Raw genomic sequence first — 14,748 nt, 5'->3', positions numbered from 1 at the left:
TGTGTGTATATATATAATTATATGTCGTCAGGCAAAAGATCACTTTAGCATAAGTATACATGTGATCTTTTTCCTTATTTCAGATTTTATTCTTTAAAAATTTCAGAATTTCAGGGACAGCCTGGTGGTGCAGTGGTTAGGTTTGTGTGCTCTGCTTCGGCAGCCTAGGGTTTGCCAGTTCGAATCCCAGGAGTGGACCTATGCACTGCTTATCAAGCCATTCTGCCGCAGGCATCCCATGTATAAAGTAGAGAAGATGGGCATAGATATTAGCTCAGGGCCTATCTTCCTCAGCAAAAACGAGGAGGATTGGCAGCAGATGTTAGCTCACAGCTAATCTTCCTCAAAAAAAAAAAAAAATCAGAATTTCATGTATCTGTATCTATCCATCTATCTTTACTTACTTTATTATTAAATGAGCTCAAGTGTACTGGATAGAGCAATGATCTGGGAGTCAGGAGGTATAAATTATGTTTTTGAATATATTCATATGTTGAATAACCTTGGTTACTGCCTTAACATCTCAAAATTTGATATCCTCATATATATAAAGAATTCTTAACACACCTAACAGTATAACACTGTGGAAATTAATTAATATTCTTAAATTAAATATAAATTCTCCAGTCTTCTGTGTGTTATTCAGAGGAAGATTCTCTCTCTCTCTCCATGTGTGTATATATATGTTCTCACTACTTTATTTTTAATAAGCTGCATGGATAGCTGAACATTCGTTTGGAATATGTACAGATCCTACATTAAAAACATATGCAGTCCAAGAAAACAGTTTATTTACTAAGGTTTTAGTCTTGTGATTTTTGACTTTAAAAACGTAAAAGAAAAATACTGAAGTATATTTTTACTAACCTAGCTAAGACTTTTGCTGGGGATGGGGCGCTAACCTAGAATGAACTATTGGCACAGAAACATTCATAATCGTATTCTGGCTGGGTATCCTAAACCAGATAGTTTATAGGAGCATAAACCTTTAATCTTTATAAAACAAGTCAATTACTATTAAACGCATAATAACTGACTCTAAGAATCTTTTAGGATTTCAACATATAACCTTTTTGCACCTTTATTTCTACAACTTACCTGAAGTCCAAGGTCTTGGCCCACCAAATAACCACACAGTTTTATATATATGCAAGAGTTTGTTCACAAACATGTCACATTCTATAAAATACACTTATATTGTTGTATAGATAAGTGTTTAAAAAATGACTTTATCCTTTAAGAGTTTTGTCTGAGCCAATTGAAATATTTAGGGCATTATTATAAAACAAATGTACAGAAAAGACATTTTGGAAGAAAACTATTAGTAATAGAAGTTACTGCTGATTGAGAAGACAGAAACAAAATAGTAAAGTCTACCAGAAGGGAGAAGGTGGCCTTGAATTCTAGGTCTTGAGGACATGAAAACAAATTTTTGGAAGCAAACGTTTCCTTGAGAAGGGTTGTCTTACTTTTCTGTTGAACACAAGCAAAAGCATATCATCTTAAATTCTGGAATGATCCTGACGGGACCTAAATCTAGGAAAGCCCATTTTGGCCAGTCACACGCTTAGACACATATTTTCAAATGTGGGATTTAGAACAAACGCTTCATTTGTGTAGCGCAACGCAAGTACTTTGGACGCTGCTTAAGCATGGTAGGCAGCTTAACTAAAGGCAGAGCTGACCTAAGACACAGCAGCAGACTGTGCTTCACCGACTGAAGGTCGCCTGGTGCGCTGAACAAAGCAGTCAGGAGGATGGAAAACAGTAACCTCAGTGTGTTCACAGGATTGTGTTTGGGTGTGACAGGCTTTTTGGCAGGTTTCTCTAAGGTAACTCAAAAACAGTTAATCCCAAACATGCATTGAGCAAATGCTCCTCTGTGAACAATCTGAAAAAAAAAAACTGATGAGAAATTGAAATTAAAGCTATTTGCAGCCCATTGAGGTATGACGAACTACAGACCAATGGAGTATTTTAAGACTATATTAGAGAGCATGTGTGAACATGGCGACGATGCACGATCGTATGACAGCTGCTGTGCATGTTAATAATGCTGCTTAATGACTTGTTTTCCCATGGCACGTTCAAAAATTGTTTGAAATTAATTTTCAAAATGACTGTTGCTCATTGCCTTCTAGCAGTTTCCGCACAGCATTAAATCAGTTTACCCTAAAGGGCTAATGCCTTTGTAAATGCAAATATGCAACCATTCACATGGAGACCTAGTTAAACAGTGGACCTCATTTTTGGGGGGTTGTGTTTTAACAATTAAGGCTATATTTTAGGGATTTAATAATGATAGGGTTTGTTTACTTTTAAAATTGCAATCGGCGACACCAGATTTTGGCTCTAAATATTAAATTATTTACTTTTATAAGGATTTTTACTGTGCTGCTCTGTTAGTCTCTAGTACTTTCAAGATGAATTAAACATGGATGCTTTTAGCGTTTTATAATCCTAGATCACGCCAAACTGAAAATGGAAAAGCTTCTGGGGAAAGTGACTTCTTTTCTGAACCAATCAGTATTTTTCAAACTGATCTGTTTCCGACTTGATAGGTCTAATTTCCCATGTATACCATTTGCTTTTAACACGCCCTTAGGATTTTGTCAGCTACATAAAATTTGGATCATAATTTAGCTGGCTTTCTCTACTTCTTTACCGACTTTGCACATAATAAAAAAAGAGTTTTTTCAGAATATGACTAGCTGTCTTAAAAAAGATAATTTTATGATTCTTTCTATAATATATGTAGAGCCCTGATTATTTATTTTGGAGTCAGAGATATTGTGGGAAATGCTTTTGTTAACCATTGAAGACACAAGAGTTAAGTTTCAAAGTCCTTTTATAGTGAATCCAGATACAAATTAGTAGAAACTAGAAGCTAATCTCTATGTTTCAGTATAAAAAAGAAACCTGTCTTTAGTTGTAGAAAGCGAAATAATATTTAAACATAGTTTAATATGTGTGTTTAAAAATAGACATTTTTAAAGATAGTTTGTATAATTATAACCAAAAGTATGATCGCATCTGTGTTGTGAGCACTTACGAGGTGCTAGCATCGTCCCAGACCTGTTCAGACCTTCTATTTAATTCTTGTAACTGCACTAGACCATGTGCATTACCCAAGCTGGGAGGGGCAGTCTCATGTGTCCCGTCTTCTAATCCCCACTTGTCCACGTGACAATGGGCTTTGGCCTGGAACACTTCCTTACCAAGACAGAGAGAGTCCTCACAGCCGTGCTGTGTTTGTCACCTTGTGTGGGAATATCTTTCCCTACTTTGGACTCAACGTGTGTTCCTTTGTTTTGTCTAAGTGTGTGTGTCACATGGCACCTGGCCAACCCCACTGCTGTATCTGTCCCCTGCAGGGAGGGGACGGGGTCCTTGGTTCTGTGGCAGCACCAGAGGGGTTTTGTGCAGGCCAATTGCCCTGCGTTGGTGGCTGGGACGTACTTACTGGCCATGGGGGACTGACGTCCACTCCTGAGCTATGTTGTTCTGTCTCTTCTCTGTGCGAGTAAAGTGTTGTTCCATCCAGTGCTGGACTGTGCTGTGTTTTCTTCGTCCACTTCGATGCCAAGATGACTTCTACTCCTGGTGATCGGCAACAGATGCTACTTGCTCGACAGTCCACACTACACAAGTGAAACGACTCAGACTAAGAGTGTCGGCAGACAGTTCTCCATGGTGTTTCTGTACATCCAGCATCAGCTCTTACTCCAGATTATTCTCTAAAGGATGTTTGTATAGCAAACTGCATTGGAAGTTAGAGATAGTGTCTTGCCCCAAGGTAAAGGGCAGATTTTTTTTCTGACAAATATAATAAAGATATTATCTTCCTCTGTTTGGCAGTTTTGCTAGCAGATCCCTTTAAAATACTGGCATCTCTTAAGCTTGGAGTTCCTCAGATGTACACAAACTCACTGTGTGCCCAGCCTCTGCCTGGGTCTGCTTCCACATCACTCCCACGGGGTGTGGGGGCAAAGGGGGAAATGAAGCAAACAGGAAACCATGCTGACCCCTGTACCATCACTGATGGAGTTCTTAGTCTCTGACCTAGCAGCCTCACATCTACCAGAATCCATAAAACTGTGGCAAGTGAACTTGGCTTGCAAATGAGGTAACATCTTAGACTCTTCACAGTTCTTGACAAAGGGAAGTTAATTATCTTGCCGAAGATAGCGCAGGCAGTGAGTGGCAAAGCTTGTTGGTATTTGAGAAGAGCCTGGTCCTCTCTTAAAGGTCACTTGCATGCTATTCGCCTTTGTAACAGCAGTGGGCTTCAACTCGGGGGGTGCAGCATTGCAGAAATTTAAATTTGTTCACTTTGAGATGGTGCTTTTTGCTAGGCAGAAGTTTTTATATCTATATGGTCAAAATTATCAGTCTTTTTCATAGCTTCAGGATTTTGTGTCATAGTTAGAAAGCCTTTGTCACACCTAGGTCATAAAATCATTTACCTATGTTTCATGCTAGCACTTTCATATTTTTATGATTCAAATTTAAATCATAAAACCATTTGGAATTTTTCCTAGTATTTACTGTGAGGTATGGTTCAAACCTTGCTTTTTGATTTCTTTTTCAAATGCTTGTGAAGTTTTCCTGAAAAGTTTTCTTTATAGGGCATCATCTTTCCATTGATTTAAGATGACAACTTTATCAGATACTAAAGTCTCTTGTTCTTTCGAGTCAACTTTTACATGTATTCTATGGTCACTGACATAATGTCAGTATCACTCAATTTCTGAGGCTTTGGAGTATGTTTTAATGTTTAATCACATTACTCTTCTTTCACAGATTTTTTTTTAGCTATTATTTTACTTTTTTACAACTTCAAGTAACTTAAAATTACTTTTTAGTATTTAAAAACAATAGCTAGGGCTGACCTGGCGTTGTAGTGTTTAAGTTCGAGTGCTCTGCTTCAGTGGCCAGGGGTTCACAGATTCGGATCCCTGGCACAGACCTGGCACCGCTCGTTTGGTCACGCTGTGGCGGCATCCCACATAAAATAGAGGATGACTGGCACAGATGTTAGCTCAGGGCCAGTTTTCCTCACACACACACACACACACACACGCAAATAGCTAACAGTGGATGTCTTTGTTTCATTCCTCCCCTCAGACAGGGTATATAGTAGTTTACTATTGAGAGCACTGTTTGCTACAATTTCTCTTACCTGGTCTTTATCAGTTCCCTTCTTTACATAGTTTGCTGAGTCTTTCTGTCATGAATGAGTGTTGATTTTGTCAAATAGCTTTTCTTACACTCCTTTCTCCTTTCAATGTTTTGTAGTATTCATTAATCACATTAACAGATTCATTTTGAACATTAAACCCCTCTCGAATTTTTGGAATATATCGTTCATGATATATTACCCTGGATAGATAGATGGATATATATGGGTTTGATTTGCTAATATTTCATTTATAATTTTGAGCCATGTTCGTGAGAGAAATAGTAATTTACCTTTCTTTTCATGTTTTGTTGGGAAATGTTATATGTTAGTTTTCTACTCTCTGGAACAGTTTATCAAAATTGGTATAATTTCCTCCTTAAATCTTTAGAATAATTTTCCAGTTAAATCATCCATCATAGAGTTTCTTAGTAGGAAGGATTTAAATGGATTCATTTACTTCGGGAGCTATAATGCCATTCAGTTTTCGATTTCTGTGTCAGTTTTATGAAATCGAATTTATCCACTTCAATTAAGTTTTAAATTTTTTGGCATAAAGATTGTATAATGTGTTCAATTACATTTTTATTGCCTAAGTGATCTGTATTGATACCTACATTTCATTTATATTTTGGTAATTGTGTTTGCTTCTTTGTTTTCCTTGATCAATTTTGTTAGGGCTTTACAAATTTTGTTAAAATTTACCTGTCTTTTTACCTTCCTCACTTTTAAAATTTTAGGTTTGTTTTCTAATTTATTTATTTTATTCATATTTTTATTCTTTAGTTCCTCTTATACTTTTGGATTTAATATGTTGTTTTTTTCTAGCTTCCTGAGCTGGAAGCCCAGAACATTGAATTTCAGTCTTTATCTTTTTCTAATATATTCATTAAGGTTATAAATTTCTTCCTAAGCTCTGATTACCCTACGTCACACACATTTGTTATATTATGAATATTGTTTTCATTACGTATTTTTATCCATATTTTTTCTTTTATTCTAACTCTCTTAAAAGATTTTTTTAGTCTAAAATACTGTCTTTTAGATAGGTTATTATTTTTCAGCTACATTAATGCAATTAGTGGTCTATAAATATTTACTTATATCTACTTCTAATTGTTCTTACTTGAGTCACCTTTTTGGTGTTCCTTTAAAAATTTCCCTTTCTCACTTTCCTTGGAGTTAATCAAATATTGTTTATTTATTATTCTATTTTACCCTCTATCAGCTAGTTAGTACACACTTTTGATATGCTTTTAGCAGAGGTCCTAAATTATAATATGCAACCCTGCCTTATTATAGTCTATATACTCCTTTTATTACTTTCCTTAAAGTAAGAAGCTTATGAAGGGTAACAGAAGATGCCACCCCCTAATATGACGATAAGAGGTCAGGACATGCCACCCCAAAATCTGCTGCTTTGGTATTTGGATTATTTTGAGCTGTGGGCACCTGGAAAATAACAAATGCAGGGAGCAGCTTTCTCTGAACTCCCGTTACCTGTCTACAGACTGATCCTCTGACAGGAACCCAATTGTCGTCAGTCCCCTCTCAGGGAGTCTCATCAACTGGGAAAGATTGACTCTCTCACAGGGTAGGAGTCTAGAAGTCAACCCCCCATCCAGACAAACTTTGTCACAAACTATCACACCTCCCATCTAGTCTTCTAAGGGCCTGTTTATCTTTCCTAAAAATCCTTTACTCTCCCCTAAGAGGCCTACATCCTCCTTCCCCTTCCCTATTAAGATGATATTTAAGCCTAAATTCTAGCCACCTGGGGGAGTTACTCACTGTTCCCTGGGTATCTCCCCTGTACACAGGAGGTCTACATGTTAATAACTTCCACGTGTTTTTCTCTTCTTAAGCTGTCTTTTAATACACGGGTCGCAGCTAAGGACTCAGAAAGATAGAGGGAAAGTTATTTTTTCTCCTCTATATAGGACAGATTTGTTAGGATATTTCAAATTAATGAAGTTTTGGAATCATCCATTTCATCATCCAGGAAATAACTTTTTCAAAAATTAAAATGTTCTGGGGCTGGCCCCATGGCCGAGTGGTTAAGTTTGCGTGCTCCGCTGCAGGTGGCCCAGTGTTTCGTTGGTTCGAATCCTGGGCGCGGACATGGCACTACTCATCAGACCACGCTGAGGCAGCGTCCCACATGCCACAACTGGAAGGACCCACAACGAAGAATATACAACTATGTACCGGAGGGGCTTTGGGGAGAAAAAGGAAAAAATAAAATCTTTAAAAAAAAAAGAAGAAAAAAAAAAAGAAAAAAAAATTAAAATGTTCTTTCATCTCCTAACGTCAGTACTCTTAGTAATGATATTAACATTTATTGCATTTTTACATTGTATTTATCATTCTGGTCTGTTTCCTTCCAATCCTCTTCAGAAGGTTTATCTAGCCTCTCATGGATTTTAAAACTTCCGTGTATCATTTTTCTACCCCTTCTTATACCTAGAGAGAGTCTCAGCATTTTCAATCCTTTTTAATTGCTTATTTATGTAAGAAAGTTACACAAATGCCTATCTAAAATCAGTGTAACTGCTGATAATGAATAGTGCTTTGTCCTATACACCAAAAAAGATTTAATTGCCAAGGAATCTGGCCAGAGAGCTCTTTTGGCAGTTAAAAGACTTGCTGTCTTTATGAGAATTTTATCATAATTCATATACAAGAAGATTGCCAAAGTGCAAATTCTTGAATCTGTAGTGTTGTGTTGTGAAATAAGCTGCTAGAGAAGGGTGACTAGCTAATTGCATCTAATGACTCTGAAAACATAATGCATCCTCCAAACAGGATGAATTAGGAAGGGAGCCATTTTTTTTTTTTTTTTTTTTTTTGCCATTTGTGACTTGGTAACAAAGGCTGACTATTTTCCAAAAACTTATTTTTCGTTTGCTTAACAAGCTGATACCTGCTGATGAGATGGCTTTACTTTCAAGTGATGTTATCATAATTAACTTTAATTGTTTGCAGACAATTTTATGCAAGCGAAGACATTTAAGAAATAGAAGCATAAAGATTTAACAGGGAGGATGAGTGAGCCTGAGGAAATAAGATTTTCCATTCCTTTTGAAATTTAAAATTGATGATAATGTTGAACATAACAATTAAAGATGGGGTTAGAAAAAACCTAGTAATTTGCACTAGGATCAGAACTTTAAATATTGAAGTAAATCAAAGAAAAAATAAGCAGCTTGCTGTTCGCATGTGTGTGTAGTTCTGAAAAGTTTTTGCTCAGATAAATCAATATTTCTCTCTAGATATGTCTTTTTGGATATTTTGTTTCATAGAATTGTGGCTAAACCTAGTCTACAGTAGAAATTGAAAGCCCATTAGAAGAGTTTTCACATTATGCTTCCAGATTATGTTAGTTACTTATTTATTTAATTGAGATAACATTGGTTTATAACATTATATAGATTTCAGCTGTATGTCATTATAATTTGACTTCTGTGTAAACTACATTGTGTTCACCACCAAAAGTCTGGTTTCCATCTGTCGCCATACAAATGTCCCCCTTTACCCCTTCTGTTTCCCCTTACCTCCTTCCCCTCTGGTAATCACCAGTCTGTTCTCTGTATCTATGTGTTTTTTGTTTGTTTATCTTCCACTTATGAGTAAAATCCTACGGTATTTGTCTTTCTCCATCTGACTTATTTCACTTTGCATAATACCTTCAAGGTCCATCTATGTTGTTCCAAGTGGCAAGAGTTCATCTTTTTTTATTGCTAAGTAGTATTCCACTGTATATATATATACACCACATCTTCTTTATCCCCTACATTCATTGTGCATTGTTTAAAATAGCCGAGACAGGTTATGGTCTTTATTGGGTTTAGTTACAGTCATCTCCTAAGGTCATTGCATTTCTTTTCCATAAATTTAAAATCGTGATTGATGGTGTCACTTGAATATCAGCATGTTTAGACAAGCTGCTTTTTATTGTATTTTGTGTGAAAATTGTGATCTCTGTAACTTTGAAAATTGATTTATCTCATCTATAACTAGAAGTTTATGGTTGATTTTAAGAGGTTTTAAGAGAAAAATTAATATTTGGTGTTTTTTTAAAAAACAATTATTAACAAAAATAATTTATTGTACAAGGTATGATATATTGTATAATAAGGGAAATAATTTATTGTACAAGGTTCTATATATTGTGTAAGACACTCTGAGAAATATAAACATGGATAAGAACATTTATAAATAATCCTGAAAGATCTATGTAAAAGAAATCTCTTTTTGGTCCTGCCTGAATTTTTTTCTGTAATTATAAAAATGCATTTTTTAAATTTAATGGTATTAATCATGTGTCCTTGTTATAAACCTTAGTCATTTTGTCCACCTTCCTTCTTTGGGTGAGTTACTCTTGTCTTTTCTTTGACCTTTTGGTTCAAATGGGAATCCCATTCTTACAAGTCTCCGCCTCCTTCATCACAGTGATTGGCTTATGGGTGAGCATCTGACTTGATCAGGGACAATCAGAATTTCTCATATTTTTTTCCATCACATTCTGGGGAACAGATCCTTTCCACTTGTTAAAAAGTTGTGAGGGTATCAGTACTTATGTGAATGTAAATAAGGCTAGTCTGCAGTATACAATGATGAAACAGCAGAAAGAAGCAGAAGTGAGTTTAGAGAGAGAAAGAGGAATTATATTGACAATATACATATTGCTAGTGTTAGCTTTTGAAGGCCAGCACCATACTTCTTCCTTCAATTTGATTATTTACATCAAACTATTCATTTCTTGTTGTCTAATCTAGTTCGATGTGTGTTTCTGTAATCAAGAATCCTGAACAATATAATCCCTCCTTTATTTGGCTCTTCATTCCCTCCCATTCATTTAGTGGCTTCTCCTCTCGCTGTAGATATACCCAAATACTTCTTCTCTTCCCTTATGTTAGAGAATCTTTCCTTACTTCTCTGTCACACTAGGATTCTGACTCTTTCCTTCCCTTAATCGATAGATATCTTCTTGACTGGGTTATCTGGCTACACATTCTCATTGCTTGCTCATACATTATCCTTCTGCATTTTCGCTTTTATTTCTACCATTCTCCTAAAAATTATTTCTTAAAGTTCCTAGAGAACAAATTCAACGTGCATTTGAAAAGTATTTATTTAATGCCTCCTATAGACCATACTCTTCCAGTACTGAGTGAACAGGAGCAGCAGTGAACGAGACAAAGTCCCTCCTATCATGGCGCTCCCCTTCCAGAGGGGAGAGAAGTCATAAATAAACAAGCACATTTTGTGAAAGAAAAAAAAAGATAGAAATTCTTTTAGCACAAAATGGAATTCTTGTAATAACAAAGCATAATGCAACAAAGTCAGAACAACCTGGCTCCCCCCAGATTAAAACGAAAAAGTGGTATTTATAGTTCAATTTTTTACAAAGCAGTCAACAATTCTGAGTGGATGCTGTTTAGATTTGATGAAAAAGTAATTTATTTTCTTTGATAGGAAGCAAAATGATTTCTTTTGCCTGGTTTATCTCAGGCTATAAGACATTTAGTATGAATTTCTCATCTAAAGTTTATCATTTAATGTAAGACTTTAAATGTAAGTCTTTTAGAAATATAATTGCCTGGCCATAGTATGTGATACAGTCTGTGTCAAATGGAGGATTAAGCTTAGCTGAGGGCAAAGATTCACCTTGCTATGTATAAGATGAAGTTATTTGTAGACGCTTATATTATATAACTATATGACTGTGAGTCAGGAAATAATAATTGCTATGAGGAAAGCTCATCCAGTGTCAGGGAAAAGAGAGTGTCAGGGCTGAGTCTGTTTTAGTCTGGTGGGGAATGAAATTTTTGAGGGAAGTGACGTGGATGCAGTGAAGTTAGAGGGAAGATTAAGGAAGGAAGAAGGAGCAGCATGTGCAAAGGCTTTGGGGTGGGAATTCTTTTGGCATGTTCTAGAAGTAGTCTGAAATCTACAACAGAGGGAATAAGCAGAACGGAAGGAGTAGTAAAGTCAGAGAGATGTCAGGGTCAGTCTGTGTGAGCAGTGTGTTTAGAGGCCTTTGGAGAGCTTTGAGAGAGAGGCAACTTGATCTAAACGTTGTGTTTGAAAGGTCACTGAGGCTGCTTGGTGGAGAATTGTCGGTGGTCAGACAATTGCTCCCTCCCTAGGGCACCTGCGTTTAGTGACTGCTTAACCTTGGAGCACAAAGGCCCACCTCTCTTCCCCTTACTTTGTCATCCTATCTCCAGAGTTCCTTGCAGGGTCAGCTAAGGCCTCCCTGAGACTGGATCAAAACTGCAGCCACTTCTCCCTTTGTGCCATTCTACTGCCTCAGAACACACAGGTTCTGATCCCAAGAGAAAGTTCTAGAACCCCTCCTGAGGATAGGAAGTGCCAGAACCCCTCCTGAGGGTTGGCGTAGGAGCAGAGACCCCTTTGCTTAGTTGTCATCCTCTTCAACCTTCTCATTGTGTGATATTGGTAACACCTGCCTTCCTGAAATTGTCTCCTCTTTTGGCCACCGTGATGGTCCATTCCTGATGTTCCTTATTTCCCATGTCCCCAGTCTCCTATCAGTGCAAAACTTCTTCCCCTAGGCCCTTCAGTCTAGTCATTCCATGATGTCTGTCCACTGCCATCTTACCGCTCGGTTGTTCACTCATCTTCCCAGGGGCCTCACACATTCCCGCTGTCCTGCTGTGGTGGTTTCAGACCCGCACTGAACCCTGAGTGCTCTAGGCTGAGTTCCTTGGAAGGAAGACTGAGGTGGGGATGAATATGCAGGGAGATTTTTAGACAGTAAGAATAAGAATAAACCGTAATTAAGAATGACTAATAAACAATAACGAAGACTAAGCCATGGCAGGGACACAGTAATTCTTTTTGTGAAAAGGCCGTTAATTGGGAGAGCAGAAAAATGTGCTACAGATAGTTTCTTTGTATTTCATCAAGTCTTTTTAAAGGTCGTGAATGGCGTTCATATGAACAGATAGGGAACTGTAGCAGAGGTGAGCACAATTCTGTAAATTTGCGTTGGGGTGCCCCTGTCTGAGGACATTCAGCCAACAAGCCTGAAGGCTGTTTCCTGCTCACTGACTTTCTATACAAGTTGGATAAAAATATCAAAGGAATCCTTATGACATTTTTAGATGACATGAAACTGAGAGGTTTAAAAAATATGCTAGGTGACAGAATCAGGTTCCATAAAGGTCTTGACAGGCTGGAAAAATGGGCCAAATCCAGTCAGATAAGGTTTAACTGTGAGACACGTTAGGTCCTGCATTTGTCTCTTCAAATCGGCTGCTTCGTTTTAGAACCAGGCAGAGAGACTTACCAGTAACACGTGTAAAAAGGGCTGACGGCAACAGATCGCGACTCTGACTGAACCTGGCAATCACCTGGGTGGGATTTAAAGCATTCCAGCGAACACGATCCACCCTCGGAGATTTATATTAATTGCTCTGGGGTAAGGCCCGAGCATGAGAAGTTTTTAAAACCTTTCAAGGTGATTCATATGTGCAGCCAAGTTTCATAACCACTAATTTTAGCACACTATAGGTTAGCTATGTAATGTCACTGCCTCCTCCCTGAGGGAAAAATAGAAAAAGAAACAGAAACAGAAAGGCTGAAGCAATGTAAAGAGAAGGAGTCCAGAACATCTGCCTTAGCAGCAGGGGCTTTCGGGTAAAGTGGTTCTAGTCCCAGCTGTACTCCTTTCAAGATATGTGGCCTTAATCTCGCTTAAGGACCTGAATTTTCTCTTCTTTAATGTGACAGTAATAGTACCTATTTCTTAGGGGTGTTGTGAGTCCTGAATAGGATTTTGCGTGTAGAATACTTGGCATGAGGCTTGGCATATAGTCGGTGCTCAAGAAATGCTAGCAGAGGTCATGTTGAGCTGTAGTCATAGAATTATCAGATTTAGAGTGTAGAAATTGGAGCTGGCTCTTCTCTGACCTTGACAAAACACGATAGGGTTTAACTTCTCAGCACCAATCCTCAGGAAACACGGGCAGCCTGGGTTCAGTTCTGGTCATGGATGTACTAACTACATGTATATCAGAAACATTGAAAACTACTGATGGTGTTAGTCTGGAAACAAAAAACAGAATTGTTTGTGAAAGAAAAATTGAAGTCCTGTCACGAGGATCAAAGGTTAGAGTATTCTGTACAAATCTGAAGAGAGAAATTAGAACAAGTGGGCAGAAGCCCATTGTCAACAAAATTTCTTTGCTTTTCTCCTGTTAGTCTATTTCTGTCAGTTAAATTTTCAGACCCCATCAGGGATCCTAAAGGATTGAGGAAAGCTCTTTCCTTCCCCGGAGCCTCTTCCACAAAATGTACTAATGGCATCATCACAGATTGGACTGCTTGTTGTGGGGGACATTTGGTGACCTTTGAGTTCGCTGATAATCTCTTATTGTTTCTTTTCTGTGGCTCTTTCCCTTCTCTGGGAAAGACGAATCTTCTTTCCTAAGTGAAGCACAGATCATTGATCTCTGGAGCTCAAAATCCTTCTGCGGCTCTCCGTTATACTGAATTAGCGCAGGTTCTCTGCGTGGCATTCGAAGTATTCCAGCACATGCTTCCCAGCTGTTGTTCTAGTCTCTTGTTCTAGACTTGACCCTCCTGTCACTCCTCCTTTCACCCTCCCTACACTGAAGGACATGGTTGTGCCTCCTCAAATATATCTGGGCTTCCCTGACTTTGTGCCTTAGCCACGTGCTTTTCAATGTTAAACTGAAATGCTATCTCAATTAACAGCCCTAAGGTGTTCTCATTTGAATAAAAATTGCAGCCTACTTTTTTTCTCCCTGATGAGCACTTTTTGGTATGACAAATCTAAAATATAGACTTTCATACCATGGTAATTATGAATCTGAATTCTTACCTTGCAATCTCTCGTCAGCAGCCTCACACTGATACAGTAGATAAGGAGTGGCCATGGGCACATATTCCAGCCTCTTCCTCATGTGTCTGTGGGCGATTTTACCAATTCATTGTAGCTCTACTGCTGAGCCCGGATCCAGCCTCCCATTCTTCCTCATACATTGTCTCAGGTTGGGCTTCCGTCAATGTATTATGATTGGTGCAAATGTTGACATCATTTTCCTGTTCATGCAGCTATCTTTAACATTTTTAAAGGACACTTAAGATCTTCTTGGAGCCACAAATTTGTAAAAGGCACCAAAACATACATTTTCAGAATTTATATGTGGACGTAATACTATCTATCTAAGCATAACTGTTGAGGGAGAGTGAATGCTTCTCTCCTATTCTTCCCATGAGAAAGGATCCTTAATAATGCAACAGGCCTAGCTCCTCCCTGCCTCTTTACTCAGGCTGCTCCAGAGGCACTGGGCTCATTATAAGATAGGTAAATCCAAGAATATTAAACTGAGCTTGTTCTGTTCAGGGTCTCTTGCAATTAGGAATGGGCTGCCCACAGGAGGCACTGATCTACACTGCCCCTCCAGGGGCAGGCTCCTCCTTTGTAAGGCAGGGTGACCTGCTGGGCTCAGCACTGCTGTCCATGGCTAACTGGCATCTTGTGGAGTTAGGAAGCCCATTGGCTTTTTACAGAA

Source organism: Equus quagga, chromosome 2 (assembly GCF_021613505.1).
Source record: "Equus quagga isolate Etosha38 chromosome 2, UCLA_HA_Equagga_1.0, whole genome shotgun sequence".
Taxonomy (NCBI): Eukaryota; Metazoa; Chordata; class Mammalia; order Perissodactyla; family Equidae; genus Equus; species Equus quagga.
Note: the sequence above shows the minus strand (reverse complement) of the source record.